The sequence below is a fragment of the Leopardus geoffroyi genome, chromosome A3 (assembly GCF_018350155.1).
Source record: "Leopardus geoffroyi isolate Oge1 chromosome A3, O.geoffroyi_Oge1_pat1.0, whole genome shotgun sequence".
NCBI lineage: Eukaryota > Metazoa > Chordata > Mammalia > Carnivora > Felidae > Leopardus > Leopardus geoffroyi.
In genome coordinates this window covers 63,059,963-63,074,587 of record NC_059336.1, presented here as the reverse complement: position 1 = coordinate 63,074,587, position 14,625 = coordinate 63,059,963, and the positions used below count along the sequence as shown (strand labels likewise).

Below are 14,625 nucleotides of genomic sequence, written 5' to 3'. Positions count from 1 at the left end.
ACAAAACTCTCTGCTATTGCTTGATCGCTCTTAGGAAAGTTTTCTTGTAAATTAAGGGGACTAGAAGTAAAAATTGCAAGTAAGGACAAGCCAGGATTCCTGTCACGGGCTGGAGAGCGGAACTGAAGTTGACTGGCTCCAAGACTGTGTTACACTCCAGATAAAATTCTTTTGCAGCCAGTTGTGAAAGTGAGCCCAGGATGCGAGGGTGTTTAGAATGTCTTCATAGTGGCATTGCCCTGGGCTGTTTGAAAATAAGGTATTTGGGGGGACGCCTAGGCGACTGGGTGGCTCAGTCAGTTAAGCATCTGACTTTGGCTCAGGTCATGATCTCGAGGCCTGTGAGTTCGAGCCCTGCGTCGGGCTCTGTGCTGACAGCTCGGAGCCTGGAGCCTGCTTCGGATTCTGTGTCTCCCTGGCTCTCTGCCCCTCCCCTGCTTGCTCTTTCCCTCTCTCTCTCTCAAAAATAAATAAACTTAAAAAAAATAAGGGGGCGCCTGGGTGGCGCAGTCGGTTAAGCGTCCGACTTCAGCCAGGTCACGATCTCGCGGTCCGTGAGTTCGAGCCCCGCGTCGGGCTCTGGGCTGATGGCTCAGAGCCTGGAGCCTGTTTCTGATTCTGTGTCTCCCTCTCTCTCTGCCCCTCCCCCGTTCATGCTCTGTCTCTCTCTGTCCCAAAAATAAATAAACGTTGAAAAAATAAATAAATAAGGTACTTTTTTAAGCAGCTCAATTAGTACGTGCCACCTTCTAGATTATTTTAGAGAAGGGATGCATGCATGGACATATTTGCCACTCCTCACTCTGTCTGAATCGACTGCTGAGTATGTTAAAGGGAAAAAAAAAAGCCACAACACAAATGATTGAGGAGGCCAAAGCCCCCGCCACCCAGCGATGGGAATAGATGGGGATTTCAAGCCCTGCAGAGGTTCAGGAGTCCAGATAAAAGGTCCAGGCCTGGGAGGGCCCAGAGAAGGAAGGACAGACAGGCACAGCTCTTGGCCACAGGTCTGGCCCAGCAGAGGAAACTGGGTCTTAAAATCTGCCTGGAGGTCTGAGAAAACCTTCCAGGCTGGATGTGTGCAAGGAAGAAACCCTAGAGAGCATTTGAACTGGGAGGGAACCATCCCTAGATACTGCCCCCCACTTTAGCTCATGGTGACAAGAGCAAAGGAGAGTTGACTCTGGCCAAGTCCTCTTGAAAGCACAAGTTGGGTCTCTGCACCTTCCTTGGCCTGAGTTAGGGGAGTTAGGGGAGCCCATGGGACCCCTAGAGGTCGAGCCACAGCCAGCCTCCCCTTCCATCGGAGGACCGTAGCTACTCTCCAGTTGTCGTTACCTGATTTAATTGTTTATTTTTCTGTTGTCCACACTCTGAGGAATGTGCAGACCCGTAGCCATCCAGGGCAGTTCCAGTTTCGTGCTGCTGGCAAGGCCAAGGAGGAAGGGAGGAAAAAGAGGCAGGGCCAGGGCCCAGAGGCCTGCCCAGGAGGAACCCTGCAGGCAGGAGGTGGGTGAGGGGCTGGGCAGCAGGAAGCCACTGCCCCTCCAGGGCCCACGCCTGCTTCAGTGGGTTCTCCAACCTCTCCTGACAGTTTTTGCTAAACCTGGAAAGCATATGAGTGTGTCTGTGTCTAAGGGTGTGTCTGTGTGTGTGGAGAGAGGTTTGTCAGGGCGTGTATCTGTGTCCTTGTATGTCTAGCTGGGAGTGCACCTGTTCGAGGGTATCATTCTGTATGCAGGTGTTCAAAGTTCTGTGTCTGTATGCTATAGGGGAGCACTGGTATGTGAGGCTGTCGATATGTGTGTGGGGTATGTATGTCTGTAGAGCTTGAGAGCCCGTGGGTGTGAGTGTGGATATGGGCTTGGGCGTGTCTGTGATTGTATGTGTGCGTAGGTATGTTCAGGGTATGTGTGCGTAGGTATGTTCAGAGGTCTGCATGTGAGTGGGGGTCTGGATTTGGGTGCATCTGCTGCTGCTGCTGCTGTGTGTGTGTGTGTGTGTGTGTGTGTGTGTGTGTGTGTGCGTGGGTGGGTATGAGTGTGTTCAGGGGTCTGTGTGTGAGTCAGGGGTCAGGGTTTGTGGCTGTATCTGTTGCTATGTGTGTGTGTGTGTGTGTGTGTGTGTGTGTGCGCGCGTGGTGGATCTATGTGTGGGTGTATCTGTAACTGTTGCTGTGTGGGTAGGTGTGTGGGTCTGTGGGGTGTGAGGAAGGACCTGTGGGTGTTGCTGTATGTTTGGGTCTAGATGTGTCTGCATGGGGTGAGAGTGTTAACAACACCTACAGAGGAAAAGCAGCCCTTTTTAGCAGGCCTCTTTCAAGTTAAAAACTGCTTTCAAAACCCGGAAATGGTGGCCAGGCTGTCATCTGCTTCCTGCAGGGGGGTGGGCAGAACAGGGCTGAGAGTGGGAGGGTGGCAGACAGGCCTCCAGACCTGCAGGGACCCCAGACCCACCTTACTGCTGGGCACACCTGTCAAGGACAGGCTGCTTGAGCCTGACTGCAGGGACATATTTAGAAACAATTCTCTGGTTGGAGGGGGAGGGGACCCCTTTATTTTCATCTGTACAGAAATAGCTCTCATCAGATAGGAGTTCTTATACCCTCTGGGGTGAGAAGCAGTTCTGAAATAGAAGGAAAGATATTAAGGATTTTAGACAGACAAGAAAACTCCTGAGCTCGCTGAAACCGAGTTTAAAATATTTCTCTAAAAATAAGCTTTGTTTTCCTTGTGGATTCCTCTGGCAATCGGGCCCTTGTGTCAGGGTGCTTAGCTGGCCTGCAAAGCCAGGCGGAATTTTTAAAAAAGCAAGTGTTTCCCAGCCGTGGCCTTGGAAAGTTCTCTGTTTTCCATTTATTAAACTCCTAGTTTCCAGCTAATTAAAATTATTTTCAAATAAAACTCCTTAGCCTAGCAATATTTGACGAAACACAGAATTCCCAGTGACCCCTCTGCAGGAGGCTGAGCTGGGCCGGGGGGGTGGCCTGTGACCCCTCCTCTGGGCCCTGTGCCAGTTTTATAGGAAGAAGGGGGGCCCTTTGAAATGCAGGTCCAGGGCCTGTGTCACCGAATCCCAGCACCCTCCTGGTGACAGGTGAGAGGCTGCTTGCAAGGCAGTCTCTGAGCCCCGCACCACTTGAGAAGGGACTGTGGGGTCATTGGGAACCTGCTGTTTGTCAACCCACACCACCGAGCGTAGGAGGGGCACACTTTGGGGAGAACTCCACCGAGGTAAGCGACAGGTGATCCTGTGCTACCTGGTTGCCCCTTCCTGGCCTGGCTGCTAACGAAGAAGCTTCAGGTCCAGTCAGGCCAGTGTGCCAGGACTCCAGGACTGCAGGACGTCCAGGCTCCCAATGGCTCCCATGGCTTCACCATGTGGTGAAGTAGAAATCAGAAACAATGCAGGGTAGGAGGCTTATGTCATCAAGGGCCAGACCTGGTGTGATTCAGGCAGGCTTGCTGCCCTGAGATCCAGTCCAGACATCCAAGGGATGGGGCGCTGGGGCTGTTGGCTGGGACCCTTCAACAATCCCACAGACCGTTCTTGGTTGTCTAGTAAATGTCTGCACTGGGTAAACAGGTGAGCTGACAGCTGTCATCCCCTGCCTTCATGGAGTGCACTGTCATCACTTGTCATCAGGGTTCATTCATGATGTGGCATGAACCAGCCTTCATTCCTTGGTGTAGCAGGATAATATTCCATTATACGGACACCACATTTTGTTTATTGACTCATCAGTTGATAGACATTGGAGTTGTTTCTGCTTTTTGGCTCTTGTTGAACAATATGGCTATAATCATCCGTGTACAAGTTTTTGTGTGTTCGTGTTTTCTTTTTTTTTTTAATTTTTTTTTTAATGTTTTTATTTTTACTTTTGAGACAGAGAGAGACAGAGCATGAGCAGGGGAGGGGCAGAGAGAAGGGGAGACACAGAATCTGAAGCGGGCTCCAGGCTCTGAGTTGTCAGCACAGAGCCCGATGCGGGGCTTGAACTCAGGGAGCGTGAGATCATGACCTGAGCTGAAGTCGGACGCTCAACCGACTGAGCCACCCAGGCACCCCTGTGTGTTCATGTGTTCAATTCTTTGGGCTATATACCTTGACGTAGAATTGCTGGGTCATATGGTAACTCTGTGTTTAACTTTTTGAGGAAGTGTCTTACTATTTTCCAAAGTGATACTTCGGTTTTCATAACTATTATAATAATATTAGTTTCCCCCTCTCGACCTCGTGCATGCTCCATGATGGCCACATAAGAAACTTCTACACTTGTTCACAATAGCCAAAAAGTGGAAACAACCCAAATGTCCGTCAACAGATGAATAAATAAATAAAATGTGGTATGTCCTTTCAATGGGCTAGTATTTAGTCATAGAAAGGAATGAAGCACTGATACATGGAGGAACTGTAAAGACACTTAAGTGAAAGAAGCTGGACACAAAAGACCACACATTGTATGATTCCACTTCTATGAAATGTCTAGCGTGGGCATACCCGTAAGACAAAAAGTAGATTGCTGGTGGCCAGGAGCTAGCGGATCAATGGGGACTGACTGCTGATAGACGGGGTTTCTTTTGGGGTTGATGAAAATATTCTGGAACTAGATAATGGTGGTTGTTGCACAACCCGTGCACATACTAAAATTTGTAGATTCATATACTTTAACCTGATGAGCTTTATTGTATGCGAGTTATATCTTTATTTTTAGAAAATATATACTCACAGGCTGAAATCCAGGCTGCAAAAGGGAAGGAGAGGATACTGAGGGAGCCTCTGTCAGGGAAACTGACCTCACTTAGGATCCAGAAAGCCCCTACAAAAGTAAGAAAGGCAAAGTGTAAGTAACGGTAAGGCAAAGGGCCAATGAAAGAGTTTCCAAGTAAAAGGAGCAGCTGTGCAAAGGCCCTGTGGTTAGAGGATGCATGGTTCCAGAGAGGGAAGGAAAGAAGGATATGGTGCCAAAGGGTGGAGAACAGAGCAAAGCGGCACAGGATGGGGCTGGGGCAGTGAGCTCAGGCCTCAAAAGATCTCTCACCTGCCTTCTTCCCACCAATTCCTCCATTAGAACATCAGATTTTGGGTCAATGATTTCTCTCCACTGTTGTTTTTTCACATTATCCTCATGCTCCATCACAGTGTCATTCACCTCACTTCAGCTCATCACGTGGGCATTTTATCATCCCACATCATCTCAAGAAGAGTGAGTACAGTACAGTAAGAAATTCTGAGAGAAACCACATTCACATAACTTTTATGTGTATATGGCTGTAGTTCTGTTTTATTATTAGTTATTGTTGTACATCTCTTACTGTGCCTAATTCATAGGTGAAACTTTCTCATAGGCATGTATGCATAGGAAAAAACATAGCATATGTAGGGTACTACTTACGGTTTCAGGCATCCACTGTGGGTCTTGGAACGTATCCCTGTCCATAAGAGGGGACCACTCTATTATCGTTCTGCTTCATCACCTTTGGCTTTCCCTCCTCCTCCAGCTCATGCCCACAGGTCTCCTGGTGGAAATGCCTTAAAGATTCTAATAGCTACTATTTATAGAGCTTCTCTTTTTTTTTTCTAATTGTTTTTAATGTTTATTTATTTTTGAAAGAGACAGAGCGTGAGCAGGGGAGGGGCGGAGAGAGACACACACACACACAGAATCTGAAGCAGGATCCAGGCTCTGAGCTGTCAGCACAGAGCTGGATGCAGGACTCGAACCCACAAACTGTGAGATCATGACCTGAGCCGAAGTCTGACACTTAACCAACTGAGCCACCTAGGTGCCCCTTGGAGCTTCTCTTATGAACTAAAGTTTTACATATGTTAAGGACAGTCCTTTGTATCTCCCAAGACTGAGGTACTTTTACTATCCCCATTTCAAAGATGAGGAAACTGAGCTCAGTGTAGTTGTCACATGCCTGAAACCAGAAAGGCTGGAGCAAAATTCAAAGGAATCTAAACTGTTGCTCCTTCAAATCTCCTGGGGCTACTTCTGTCACTCCTCTCTACCTGGCTTTTCTCACACTGTCTATAAACCCATATTTCCAAGAAGCCTTCCAGGGGTCCATTCCAGGGCAGTCTATTTCCTGCTTCATCTGTGCTTTTAAAATCCTACTAGTTTGGGGCACCCAGGTGGCTCAGTCAGTTAAGCATCCAACTTCAGCTCAGGTCATGATCTCACAGTTCGTGAGTTCAAGCCCCGCATTGGTCTCTGTGCTGACAGCTCAGAGCCTGGATCCTGCTTCAGATTCTCTGTCTTCCTCTCTCTGTGCTCCTCACCCGCTCACACTGTCTCTCTCTCTGAAAAATAAATGAACATTAAAACACACACACACACACACACACACACACAACATTTTAACGCTAAAAAAAGGTTTAGGGGCACCTGGCTGGCTGACTCAGCCGGTAGAGCATGCAAGTCTTGATCCCGGGGTTGTGAGTTCAAGCTCCACACTGGGTATGGAGATTACTTGAAAATAAAATCTTTGGGGCGCCTGGGTGGCGCAGTCGGTTAAGCGTCCGACTTCAGCCAGGTCACGATCTCGCGGTCCGTGAGTTCGAGCCCTGCGTCAGGCTCTGGGCTGATGGCTCAGAGCCTGGAGCCTGTTTCTGATTCTGTGTCTCCCTCTCTCTCTGCCCCTCCCCCGTTCATGCTCTGTCTCTCTCTGTCCCAAAAATAAATAAACGTTGAAAAAAAAAAAAAAAAAGAAAGAAAGAAAGAAAATAAAATCTTTAAAAAGTAAATAAGTAGGGGCACCTGGGTGGCTCTGTCAGTTAAGCGTCCGACTTCAGCTCAGATCACAGTTCATGAGTTCAAGCCCCACATCAGGCTCTCTGTCGTCAGGGCAGTGCCCGCCTCAGATCCTCTGCCCTCCTCTCTCTCTGCCCCTCACCCGCTCTCTTTCAAAAATAAATAAACATTAAAAAATAGTAATAAAGAAGTAAATAAATTTTTAAAAATAAAAAATGTTTAAAAAATCATGACCTAGTGTATCCCTTTCATCCCACAGATGAGAAAACTAAGGCTTAGAAAATGTGGGGGAACCCCTCTGGAGATTTTCCAATTTCTGGAAAATGAGATCACCCACCCCGCCTCAGGACACTCTTCCCAGGTACGATCTGTGCCACAGGGCTGTAGGTAAAAATGTAAATATCAACTCTCACCAAGGCAGACCTAAATCCCTCTGGGCTGAGAGGCTCAGAGCGGCTGGTTTCTGGATGTTCTGTCCATCCAGCCTCTCAGGGAGGGCCTGGAGGGTCATTGGATGGACATGGCCAGGAGCTTACAAAGCACAGCCCTTTGAGCCCAGAGCTGCTGCAGGAGCAGGGGCACGGGAGGGCTCCAGGCCGGTGTCACCACTGCTCTGCGAGAGGCCTAGTCACACAGGGACTACAACAGACCTCCATTCAAATCTCATTCCACTGCCACTCCCTGCCTGTGTAATCCTGAGCAAATCTCTGAGCCTCGGTCTCCTCATCTAGGAAACGGGAGGACAATGCTGTTCCTGCTATACAAAGCACCCATGAGGGTGAAATATGATGCCATGTGTGAAGTGTCTAGGAGAGGCCCTCCCTGGTTCGGGGTCCCACAGATGAGACTGTGCAGACTAGCAGAGCGGTTAGCAAGCTGAAATGGCTGGTTCAAAGCTGAGCTTTGCTACTGCCAGCGGTGAGACCGCGAGCCAGCTGCCGATGCTCTCTGTGCCTCGATGTCCTCATCTATAAAATACCCGGCCTATTTCCTAGGGCTGTCATGAAGCTTAAGTGAATTAACTCATGTAGTGAGGATAGAACCTGGCACACAGAAAATGGACGTGGTGGGGGTGCGGCGGGAATGGGCACAATGGGTGAAGGGGAGTGGGAGATACAGGCTTCCAGTTATGGAATGATTAAGTCGCGGTATAAAAGGCACAGCATTGGGAATATAGTCAACAGTATTGTGACAGTGTTTTGTGGTGACATATGGCAGTTGCACTTGTGAGCATAGTGTAACAATATAGACCTGTCAGATCACTGCACTGTGTACCTGAAACTAATGTAGCATTGTGTGTCAGCTAGAATGAATGAATGAATGAGTGAATGAATATATACATACATACATGAATGCATAAATGCAATATAACAATTTGTTATTGAATCTCTTCGTTTTTTTCCACACTTAACCAATAGACACACAATCTTAGGGGGGTCAGGAAGGCCCCTAGCCCACCTCTACCAAACTCCCCCAACCACACGAGGCTTACGGTAAGAGTGGCAACTGCTTTTCTACAGAAATTCTAGATACATCTGTGCTGTCCAATATGGTAGACACTAGCCACAGGTGACCACTTAAATTTAGTACCTATTAAACACAATTTAAAACTCCCTTCCTCAGTCGACTAGCCACATTTCAAGTTCTCGACAGCCACATGCACTGAACAGCACTACTATTCTAGAGTGTTCTGTAAAATGCAAATAACTATAAGGAAGGTAACCTCTAGCATCTAACCCCTGAAGGGTTGTCCTTTTCCAAAGCCAGTCCTGGGACATATCCATGACACCCTTGATGGCTCCCCCTCCATCCCTCAGCCAAGAGGGTCCAAAATATCCCCAGACCACCTCTCTGTCCAGTGGACTGCCAGTGCCAGTGGAGGAGAAATGAAGGGACCACCCACTGCATGGTGGCCCCTCACAGCCCTGCCTGGCAGCCTGGGACCCACCCCCTCCCAGATGCCCCAGAGATGTGGACCGGCCTGCTCCCCCTGTCTCCACAGCTGTGATACCACATCCATCCAGTCACTGATACCAGAACCTGGTGTTCCCTCCACCCCTTCCCTCCTAGGCTTCCTGAACCTCATGACTCTGCTTTCTAACCATGCCCAGACACTGTCCTGTCCCCTCTCTCTGCCTTTACTGCCTCAGCAACTCAGGCTCCCCCTTTTGCCTGGACAGCGATAGAGCAGGAGCCCCCAGCTCTTCCTCCTCTCAGCCACCATTCCCCAGAGCGAGCTTCTAAAACACTTAGGCGATCACGCCCCTACTGAGGGGTGCCCTCCCTGCCCTGCACCCCACCACCCAGTTCAAATCCAAGCTTCCACACATGCTGGATGAGGTCCTGCCTACAAACCTGCTGCTTCTCACCTGCCCTGGAGTGCTGAGGGCTGCTGATTCCCAATGCTCTTCACACCCCTGGGCCCCGGGTCCCTGCCTGGAACACACCTGCCGCGTCCCCCTGCTTCCTCTGCTTCAGCTGAATCTCCATCTCAGATACGGTCCCTCCACCACCCCCCACCCCAGACTCCCAGGGCCCTGCGTGGGCCTTCGTAGGAGCACAGAGCACGTTGTCCTACACCAGCTAGTTACGGCTTTGTGGACTCTCTAGCCTGGAAGTTCCTTCAGAACAAGAATGTCGTCGTGTGCCTCCTTGCATGGTCCAGCCTGGCTCCTGGAAGGGCTTCTAGAAGGACTGCAGCGAAACCAGAGCCCCCTGTGAGATGGCACTGTTCTCTTATACTTGACAGATGAGAAAATGTCACTGGGGGAAGTGGAGACACGTGCTCAAGGCCTGCCACCCCAGCCCTGCCCCACGGGCACACTGGGCCATTCGGAAGGGGGAGGGAGGATCTGCTCCTTGCTAGACACGCCCTCCTTCTGAGTTCCTCTAATTCCGAACTCATGCCTGCTGGTTCCGAATCTCTGAACAACAGACGCAGAAGCCCAATGCTACAAAGGGAAAAGTCCCTCCTCACCTGTCTCCTCAGTCCTACTCAGCCAAGCTGACTACCTTGTAATCTCTTTGTGTGAGGGATTCCTGAGATTTGACAGTGTAGCTATACCTATAAATATTTACACACATGCTCATGTATTGTTGCAGTGGACAGAACCAAGTCATGCTGTACCTCCTGCCCGTCGGCCCCCCTCCACACTCGGGGTGCTGGCACCTTCTTTCATGGTCCTCTGTAGCCTGAGGGCCCTGGTGATGGCCGCCAAGGTTCCGCACGAGTCCAGTTCTGTGGACGGGGCAGCACAAACATCCTGACACTCAGACCTGGTGTGAGTATTTCCATCAGGTGAACCCCGAAAGGCGGCACGGCTAAGTTGCGGGACAGACAGCTCAGAGTAGCCCTCCAAAACTGTTACCCGAAGTACCTCTCACCCCACTGTGCCCTAGAGGCCGTATCTACCCATTTGCTCCCTGTATGCCCCTTTCTGAGCTTCTGGAGTTTGCATGACAGAAACTCTGCCCTCCCCCCTTCCCCCTGCCCCAGGGTCTGGTCTTTCTGTCTCCCTGTCCTGTTCTCAGATCCTCCTGTGGCTAAGCCCCATCCCCCTACATCTCCAGGCTCTTAGAGGGCAGCCCGTGGCTGTCCACCTCTTGGGCTGGTGCCAGAGACCGAGGCTATCACCTGGGAGCCCCGGGCAGGCCTCCTGGGCTCGAGGCACCTGGGACTTGAGGGCCAGGAGCCGGGAAGACTCTCCCACTGAAACCAGGGCGATGTGGAGGGTGGGGTGGGGAGCCCCTACCTGGGTAACTGTCAGTAGGGACGGCAGAAAGTGTCCCGACACAACAGCCTTGCCAACTGAGGGTGTTGACACTGTGCAGGTGTGTTTCTTCGACAGCATGTGTGTGTGTGTGTGTGTGTGTGTGTGTGTGTGTGTCTGACCATGTGCCAGTGAGTGTGCGTGTGTGCTTTAGGGGCGGTTGTGTGAGGCCTTATGTAATGGAGGCACTCCCCGGGGCCAGCAAACCGCAGTGGTGTAACTGCCGGCCAGCCAGGCCACCAGAAGGAAAGGAGGGAAAATGTAAACACCATTGTGGGCCTTTCCCTTGCCTGCCACGAGCAGGCCCTGCACAGAGCAGCTCTTCCCATTCTCCATTCCTGCTGCCTTAGCCCCGTAGGCTGGCCTGGGAGGGGGTGATAATGGAGGCCAAGGAGCCGAGGCCAGGGGTCAGAAGACCTTTCCGGGAGCCAACATCCACAGCTCTTGATCCCAGCCCAGGGGGCAGAATGGAGAGGAGGGCCCGTCGGGGTCTGCCTAGGCTTCTCCTGACTCTGCCACAAGCCATGCATCCCCCACAAATGAGGCATGTTGCCTTCCTCACCCCCAGAGCTGCTTTCTCGTTAACGCCTTTGGAGGCCCCCTGGGTCCCAGACGCCTCTCCCTGGCATTGGAGCCCCTTGCCCTGCAGTGAGCCAGTGCAGACTCACGGCTCACATGTGAGCTCACACTCTCTGGATGGCCTCAGAGCCAGCTGTCTGCTTCTCTGTCTTTCTCTCTCTCTCTCTCTCACACACACACACCACACACACACACACACACACACACACACACAAACAGGTGCACCTCTCTCCCTGCCCCCCACACCTCATCGCGGGCCAGACGCCTGCCTTCCAGCCAGCTCCCGGCTGCTTGGCCCTTCCCCACCCCGCGGAGGCTGGCTCTTCCAGGAAGCCTCCCCTGCCTGCTCATGGCCGCGGTCCTTTCTTCCCGCTCTGAGCTCCGGAGGCGCCTCTGGACACACAACCTGACATCTGGCCATGCACAGTGGCCCCTTGTCCTCCAGTGGTTCGCTTTAATAATAATGGCCACTATTTGTTCAACACACTCTCTGCCAAACCTGGTCCCTTAAGGTGTCCTTGTTATCACGATGGCATCCTCACACCGGCCCTAGAAGGTGGCGTTCTTACCACCAGTACGTGGGTGGAGCCCAAGCAGAGAGGTTCCGCGAATTATCCAGGCTTCTATCTACACCTAGAGGTGTCTGGTGGCCGATGTTCACAGAGTCCGGTGGCTAAGTCCCATCTCCGCACACCACCAGGCTTTTAGAGGGTAGGAACCTGTTCTGCCCCCACCCCACCCCCCAACAGAGAACCAGCTGGGCACCCACCAGATGCTCAAATAAGGGCTGTGGCTTTTACTCAACAGCTGCCAAATAGTTGGTGCCGCTTAACTGCCAGTTGAATGAATAACTGATCGAACAGAATGCAATAGGATCTTTATCCAGAGCTATAGAGAGTGATATGTTCAGAGCAGGGGTTTCTGGAATTACCCACCCATATGACTTCAGACAATGCACGAACCCCTCTGAGCCTCAACGTTCTCATCTGAAAAATGGGCGTGGCCCCTGTGCTGTCCTCTCAAGGTTACTGAGAGGATAGATAATGTGCAAGCCTGTACGTATAACAGGCATGGCTTGGTGCCCGGCGTGCATTTAGTGGTCAGTCAATGCCAGCTGCTACCACTGTTCCCCCTTCCAGTGGTACCCCCTTCCAGAGGGGTAAGCCTCTTCCTCCATTTTACAGGTGAGGAAACTGAGGCCCAGAGAAACAGCTTCCCCGAGATCTTGCAGCGTCTGAATTTGCAACTGCAAATAACTGATTCCTATCCCAGATCCTTTTTCTTTTTTTATGTTTATTTATTTATTTTGAGAGAGAGAGAGAAGGGAAGGGGCAGAGAGAGAGATTGAGAGAGAGAGAGAATCCCACACAGGCTCCTTGCTGTTAGCACAGAGCCTGACTCAGGGCCCAATCTCACAAACCGTGAGATCATGCCTGAGCCAAAATCAAGAGTCAGATGCTTAACCAGGTGCCTCTGATTCCTAGCCGAGACTCTTAAAAAGACAGACCAGCATTTTTCATCCAGGTCCTTGTAGGTAGAAGTGGTGAGGTCAACTGAAGAAGGCTATCTTTCTAGACTTTAAAGAAGTTTCTGATAAACTTGAGGGCAGTGTCCTCTAAGAAAAATGGGCTCTCCCGTTTTTCCACCCCAGTGAGGGGAGAGGTCAACCAAGGAGGGCTTCCGGGAAGAAGGTGGACATCAGAACAACTCTAACCCTTAAAGAAGGAAGACACCGTTGGGAATGCAAGCTGGTGCAGCCACTCTGGAAAACAGTATGGAGGTTCCTCAAAAAATTAAAAATAGAACTACCCTACGACTCAGCAATTGCACTACTAGGCATTTATCCACGGGATACAGGTGTGCTGTTTCAAAGGGACACATGCACCCCCATGTTTATAGCAGCACTACCAACAATAGCCAAAGTATGGAAAGAGCCCAAATGTCCATCGATGGATGAGTGGATAAAGAAGATGTGGTATATATATACCATGGAGTATTATTCGGCAATCAAAAAGAATGAAATCTTGCCATTTGCAACTACGTGGATGGAACTGGAGGGGATTATGCTAAGTGAAATTAGTCAGAGAAAGGCAAATATCATATGACTTCACTCATATGAGGACTTTAAGAGACAAAACAGATGAACCTAAGGGAAGGGAAGCAAAAACAATATAAAAACAGGGAGGGGGACAAAGCATAAGAGACTCATAAATATGGAGAACAAACTGAGGGTTACTGGGGGGGGGTTGTGGGAGGGGGGATGGGCTAAATGGGTAAGGGACACTAAGGAATCCACTCCTGAAATCATTGTTGCACCATATGCTAACTAACTTGGATGTAAATTAAAAAGATAAAATTTAGTAAAAAAGAAGAACAAGGAGAAGAACAAGAAGAACAAGAAGAAGGAAGACACCGTGGCACAGGCTGCAACTGCTTGGAAGTATTGTTGGCCTGGGCCCCCACATGCCCCATCTGTACTGAGTTTTGCTCTAGTGGCAGAGGTGGAGCCACAGGCCTGGATCTTACTGGGTGAGGGGCCACTAGAATGGGTCCTTCCTCCCACCCTGACTCAGCTGAGCTTCAGACCCTTTAGGAAATGTTCAGTCTTACCCCCTCAGGGTTTCCTTCCTGTTAACTCCAGGAATTTTTTTTTTTTTTTTTTTTTTTTTGATCAGTTTCACTGCGGCCCCAGGGCTTAGAACAGAGCCTGGCATACAGTAGGTGTTTAACAAAAATTTGAAGGAATGATTGCATTACCTCCACCCTCCTGCCCATTGCACACTTGTGCCATGTAACTTTACTCCTGCCCTATCATGTCCCTCCAGCAATGCCTTCCCAATGCCCTTGTCTGACTGTATCATGCCACCTCTTGCAGGAAGATTTCCAGGATTGCACCTGCCGATGGCACAGCCTCCCCTCCCTGACCTCATCGCAGTGCGCATGGTGCCCAGCCAAGTTGTTCTCCCTTTCTCTAAGCTCAGGTTAGTTTCAGGGAAGGATGGGGAAGGAGTCATGGCGGGAGCAGGTATGGATTATCCAAGTCTTGGGAGGCCAGGGCTCCTGATAACTATAAATTTGGCCCAAGGACAGGAGATAAGGCCTATATCTTTGTCTTTTGACCATCAGGGCCTTTTGCTTCAAGTTCAACCCAGCCAGGTCTGTGGCAGGGGAGCACACGGTTGACGCAGGTTTCTTGTAACATGAGTGGGATGGTTGGTTCCAAGAAAGCCAGCCTCTGACTCCACTGACTCCGAGACCCTCCAGCCAAGGCTTGCCCTCTGGGCTTCCAGTGGGTTGGGAGGTTCAGGGTCCTCTTGACCTTGGGGTCTTCCCCTGAGAACCCTTTGGAGAAGTTGTCACCAAGGAGGCTGTGTGTCCTTGTGAATGCATGGGAGTGAGGGAGAGAGAAAATTCTCTTCACTAAGGTAGAAAACATACACCAGGGGGACAGGTGAGTAAAAACCAGAAAGCTAGAAAGCAAAGATGACTCAGGACACAGCTTTGATCCTGGCCAAAGTG

At 50.5% G+C, this 14,625-nt stretch overlaps 1 long non-coding RNA gene across 1 annotated transcript; it reads left to right on the top strand.

The window, feature by feature from the left end:
• The first annotated feature begins 6,974 nt into the window (after positions 1-6,974).
• Positions 6,975-9,841, top strand: LOC123580709. Its single transcript, XR_006703422.1, has 2 exons — positions 6,975-7,118; positions 8,176-9,841. It is a non-coding gene; the product is annotated as an uncharacterized LOC123580709 (long non-coding RNA).
• Positions 9,842-14,625: the final 4,784 nt, after the last annotated feature.